Source organism: Arvicola amphibius, chromosome 12 (genome assembly GCF_903992535.2).
Source record: "Arvicola amphibius chromosome 12, mArvAmp1.2, whole genome shotgun sequence".
Lineage (NCBI taxonomy): Eukaryota > Metazoa > Chordata > Mammalia > Rodentia > Cricetidae > Arvicola > Arvicola amphibius.
The window spans coordinates 15,039,652-15,046,073 of NC_052058.2; positions in this window are offsets into that span (position 1 = coordinate 15,039,652).

Below are 6,422 nucleotides of genomic sequence, written 5' to 3' on the forward strand. Positions count from 1 at the left end.
AAGGGCATGCATTACAGAGGACCCGAGTTCAGTTCCCAGCACCCACATTGTAGCTCACAACCTGTAATTCCAGCCCCAGGAAGAAGACAAACACCCCAAGCCGCCGTGTACACCGGCACCAAGATGTACGCAGATATCACACACACACACACACACACACACACATACACACACACATAATCAAAAATAATTTCTAGCTGGGTGGTGGTAGTGCACACCTTTAATCTCAACCCTCAGGAAACAGAGGCAGACAGATCTCTAAGTTTGAGGCCAGCCTGGTCTACAGAGTGAGTTCCAAGATAGCCAGGACCACACAGAGAAACTGTGTCTTAAAATAAATCTAAAACATTTAATAATATTGAAGATTCAAATAAAAGAAACAGAATCACAGAAAAGATATTTTACCATCAAATTCCTTTTACAAATTCAATGTAATCTGAAGGAAACAGTACTGTTTTTCATTTACAGATGAAAAATAATTTTTCAAGCAATCATCTTATACAGCGTGATGCTATTTGTATTCAAACAAAGTATGTACACAAAACCTGTGGACAGCAAATATCAAAACTAGTAATGGCATTTTTTAATATCTGAATGGTAGAATTATGGGCATTCTTTCCTCTTAGCTAATTTGTAAATTTCTAAAATGCCTAAAATGAACAAAACTAATATTTCTAACAAAAATTATGGAAATTCTTTCTTGTTTGTTTGTTTTAAGATGGGGTCTCACTATGTAACACTGTCTGGCTCAGAATTGGCTATGTAGACCAGGCTGTCCTGGAATTCTCTATGTAGACCAGGCTGGCCTTGGACTCACAGAGATCTGCCTGCCCCTGTCTCCATAGTGCTGGGATTAAAGTCATGTACTAATGTGTCCATCCTTGAAAATTACTTTTAAAAGCAATATTTAGGACAAATTGTCATTTTGTTTTCTGAACTTAAATTTGCAACTGGGAAAGGTGCTAGAAAGCTTTTTAAGATGTATCAACCTTTTAAAGATTGGTGTCACTCAGCCCTGCAATGCTCCATTTAAAATGCTGCAGACTCAGCATTGAATGTTTTCCATTCTTTCAGCTTTGCATGAGACTGCATCTCTATCTTTGTGATGCCTCTCTGCCACCTCTTTTATTTTGTTCTTTTGCAGTGATGGAGATGGAACTGAGGGTCCTGCACCAGCTAGGCGAGTCTCTATCAGTGGGCCACATCACAGTCCTTCCTCACGTGACCTTACCCACAATCCCATGATTGCTGATGCTTCACTTGGTCCAGCTGTTTCTCCCTGCTTTTCACATCTCAGGCAGTCGTGTTTCCCTGGGGCCCACTGTCCTGCCGGCATTTGCATTCCCTCCCATCTTACAGTGCCAGCATCCACACCCAGTTGCCTCCCGCCTATGGTTTGTCATACCTTCATTTGTGTGATTCTCTCAGCCATAACAAGGACTGCTGGCTGTGTGTAAGATAATAACATTGTTTTGGTTTCCTTGCAGCCCCAACCAGAAGACTAAGTTCTTCCGCTGGAAATTCTAATGTGAGCTGGGTGTGGTGGCACATTTATAACGCCAGCACTGAGAGATGGAGACATGTAGTTCTCTGGGGCCCCATGGCCCTCCAGCTTAGCTTACTTGGCAAGTTCTAGATCAGCAAAATACCCTGTGTTATAAACAAGGTAGATGGCATTTAAGGATTGACATCCAAGACTGTCTTCTGGCCCCACACGCACTCACTCAGAGATGAACTCCTTTCTTGCACAGACGTGAACATGCATACATCCACACAAAGATTCTGGTGTATGCCATGGGCAACTGCCCTGTCCAGTATCACTAGCATTCCAAGCAGAAGCTAGACCTAGTTGCACTTCTACTGAGTTGTCCCTGACACCAAGGCCTGAAATCTTTGAAAGAAGGTAAAAACGAGGCATTCGTTCCCATTCTGTGACCACATGGCAACAACGTGCTCTCCTCTGAAGCCCTAGAGGCCACCTGTATTTGTACACGGTGAAAAGTGGGAACGATGGGATCTGCCCCTTCTCCACCACCCATATCAACTAGATCACCTGCTAATACCAGGACTGACGGAGTTTAGCAAGTGTACAGGATGTCTTTTGGAAGCCTTGGGAGATAATCCCCAAATCCAACCTAAACAAGCTGTGGTTTTCATCCCATCACACCACAGAACAAAGAGAATGTGTTACAATTCTTCACAGACTTTAAAAGAACAATACTCAACTTCATATGGAAAAACAAAAATCCCAGGATAGCCAAAACAATCCTGTACAATAAAGGAAATTCTGGAGGTATCACCATCCCTGACATCAAGCTCTATTATAGAGCTACAAATAGTGAAAACAGCTTGATATTGGCATGAAATTGGGAGCATGGGAATTGGGGGAGAAGGGAAAGCAGAAGGGGAGGAGGATCGGAGAAGGGGAAGGAGAACTTGAGGGAACAGGATAGTCGAAATGGAGGAAGGACAGAGATGAAGAGCAAGGAAAGAAATATTTTGATTAAGGGAGCCATTATGGGACTAGCAAGCAACCTGGTTCTAGAGAAATTCCCAGGAATTCACAAGGATGACCCCAGTTAAGACCCTAAGCCATAGTGGAGAGGATGCTTGAACTGGCCTTTCCCTGTAGTCAGATTGGTGACTATCTTTATTTTGGTTTTTCAAGACAGAGTTTTTCTGTGTCTTTGGAGCCTGTCCTGGAACTATCTCTTGTAGACCAGGCTGACCTCAAACTCACAAAGATCCGCCTACCTCTGCCTCCTGAGTGCTGGGATATGCGCCACCACCACCCAGTGACTATCTTAAATGTCACCATAGAACCTTCATCCAGCAACTGATGGAAACAGAGCCAGAGACCCACAGTGGAGCACTGATCTGAGCTTCCAGAGTCCAGTCAAAGAGTAGGAGGCGTGAGAATAATTGCAAAGAGGTCAAGACCATAATGGGGTCACCCACTGAAACAGTTTACCTGAACTAATGGAAGCTCACGAACTCTAGCCAGACAGGGAAGGAACCAGCATAGGACCAAATTAGACCCTCTGAATGTAGGTGACAGTTGTATGACTGGGGCAGAATGCGGGGCCACTGGCAGTGGCACCGGGATTTATCCCTACTGCTTGTACTGGCTTTTTGGAACCCATTCTTTTTAGATAGATACCTTGCTCAGCCTAGATATAGTAGGGAGGGCCTTGGACTTCCTCAAAGCAATGTGCCTACCTTCTCTGAGGAGTGGATGAGGGGTGGGGTAGGGGTGGGGAAGGCGGCGGGAATGGGCAGAGGGAAGGGAGTGGGAATTGGGATTGGTATGAAAAAAACGATAGTTTGTTTTCTTTTTTTTTTTTACAAAATTTTAAAAAAGAAATCTCCAGTGTACAGAGAGAGAGAGAGAGAGAGAGAGAGAGAGAGAGAGAGAGAGAGAGAGAGAGAGAGAGAGAGAGAGAGAGAATGTGTTAGGCAGGGACAAATTCAAGTTCTCTGACAATCCACATGTGGGGCTTTACCGCCTTTAATCCAGATGAAGTTGAAAACTAAAAGCAGCTCACCCCAGATGGCTGCAGGGTGAAACGTGTCTGGCTGTGACTCCCTTGACAAAGAGCAGGCACCCTTCTCCTGAGGGCTGCCTCCTTGAGAGTGGACTCCGCCAATAGATCCTATCTCCTGCCCGAGCAGGAAGAGCAGCTGAGTTGTGAGGACACTACTGGAAACCTAAAGACACCCAGTGACCACACACAGCTGTGCACTGCCCTCTGGGGACCTTTGCCCTCTCTGATCGTTGTCTCCAGTGGGTGGATTCCACTAATCTCTGGACCTACCCTCAGAGGCACCTTCAGGACTGCTGTGAAAGTTGCTACAGGCTGGGCTGGATCCTGTGGTCCTCCTGCCTCCACCTCTTCTGCGTCACCTCTGCAATTGGCTGTGAAGTCTGCTATAAATGCTCAGGGCTTGTCTGTAACTTACACACTCCCATCCCGAAACCAGCAGAGCACCAACTTCCTGCTCTCTGACACACATTTTTATGAGGGCATCCAATGCTGTCACCAGTTCCTGCTCACTGAACTCAAAATGAGCGCAATGCCACTGAATTCAGTGTGATATTCTGCTTCCACAAAAAGATTGAAATGGCCAAGGTCCCTAGTGATGTGGTGGCAGAAATGGCCTAACTGCGAAAAGACAGTGAGTGTGTGACCACACTTCTGCAGCTTACAGGCATGGAAAACTGTGCGTGCATGTTTGTGTGTCTGTGTGTATGTGTGCATTTCTGTATGTCTGTGTGTATGTCTGTATGTGTACGTGTGTGTGTATGTGCATGTGTGTGTGCATGAATGAATCTGTGTGTGTGTCTGAATGTGTCTGTGTGTACACACAAGTGAATGTGGAAGTCAGACATCAGATGCTAGTGTCTTCCTTAGTATCTCTCCACTTCGGTTTTGAGTCACAGTCTCTCACTAAACCTGGAGCTTAATGGTTTGACTAGACCGACTGGCCATGGAGCTTCAGGAATTCTCTTGTCTCTACCCCTGTTTCTCAGCTCCTTTCAGTGTGGCACACTCTTTTATACTCTGTTTACATCTGTAACTACCTGGCTTGATCCATGTGCCTCTGACAAGGGTTTATACAGGTGAATTAAATGGTGCTGTGTTTGGAGTTGCCACCCTCGCATCCCTTTGCCCATTGCCACCCCCCTTCTTGAGATACAGTACTGCTTCTGTTTAGCTCACAGCTTGAGAGGACAATAGAGCATGGTGAGGAAGGCATAGCACATGGCACTGGCCATGTTACATCGATGGCCAGGGAACAGAGAGCAGTGACTCTTGGTCCCCAGCTCACTTTATTTATTTTTTTATTTTTTTACTAAGGCCAAGTCCACAGCCTACGGGTAATGCTGCCAATACTCAAAGTGGGTCTTCACTGTTCATTACACCTTTCTGGGAACACCCTCAGGTAAACGCAGAGGTGCGTTTCCATGGTGATTCTAAATCTTACCAAGTAGACAATAAAAATTAACTCTCACAGTCATGGCTGTGGGCAACCGGAGTTATCACTTGGGCATTGTGCCAAGATTCTCCCTTTCGTTTGTTACACAGTATGATCCTTTTGCCTTGGCCAAGGGCTGCTACAGGAAATGAAATCCCCTAATAAGTTTGCATAGCCACTGTGTCAGAGTGCCTGTCCAACTTCAACAGACAGTTTCGGGGCAGAACATGAGAGCAATGAACAGGAATGTGATACCGCAGAGGCAAGGTGCTGATGGACGACACTGATGGATGACGCTGATGGACTTGCTATTGGTGAGGACATCAGTGTGGCAATGTGGATCACAGCCAGAATTCCCCCAGGCTTTCCCAGAGGTACCCGGCATCCTTGTTAGGATCTGTCAGTCCTGCCAACTGACAGGAATTTTGTTTTGTTGATGTGGATTATGGGGATGATGAGTTCTAATATCAAAGGGTAGGTCTGCACTATAATGAGAAAGCCATTGTTGCTATACCTTGTAATACTACCAACACCAACCCGTAATGGCAGAATTAAACTGTGAGCCAACATACCGAAGGTCTTAGGTATGGCTTAATGGTTGTCCCTGAGTGTCATTCCCAAACCTGCAAGAGAGAGACAAAGGAGGGGAAGGGAAGGGATGAGAGGGGGAAGGGAGGGAGGGAGGGAGAGAGAGAGAGAGAACATACAAAAAGAATCCTTACCATCTCTCATAGAGCATTGGCTCCCCTTACTCCCTTGGTCCAACCCTGTATGTCACCATGCATCCCTGTGATTGTTTCAACATGAGGTTTTTCTCAACCTGTAAAGTTGACCCAACTCAAATTATCCAGCTTCCCTTTAGATGCCTTTGTGAATGACCAGATGTCCTTCTTCCAGCTGCTTCTCATGTGATTCAACTCTCTCCATATATAAATTTTCATAAATTGGGGCTGAAGGTATCTGAGATCAGGTACCCTTGAGGCACAGCTTCAGAGTCTGGTATTCATGTGACAAAGTCCATTGGGGATGAACACTAGTGGGAAGGAATCAGGACTGGGTAGAAGAAAGTGCTATGTTGGGCAGATGCAGCAAAAACCAGGCTGCAGCCAAAGAGGAGCTCAGAACAGCCTGTCTGCCCTGCATCCATGGACAATTGATGGAGAACCAGAGCAGGGCTGAGAGCACTGTATTAAAGAGCAGCTAAGAACTGAAATGGCCAGCCCTCTCAGCAGCTGGCAAAACAGATCTCAACCTTGGAGAGAGGCTCTGAACAGCAATGCTTCCCAGAACTCCTACCCTCCACCCTTTCTGCCGCTTAGCCTGATTCCATAAATTATGTCCTGTAAACAATTCCTCTAGGGCTCCAATATTTTTGTTGCTGCTGCTCTAGGAAATTTTAAAGTATTCTGTCACTACAGAAATGGATCCTAGGACACCACCACCAG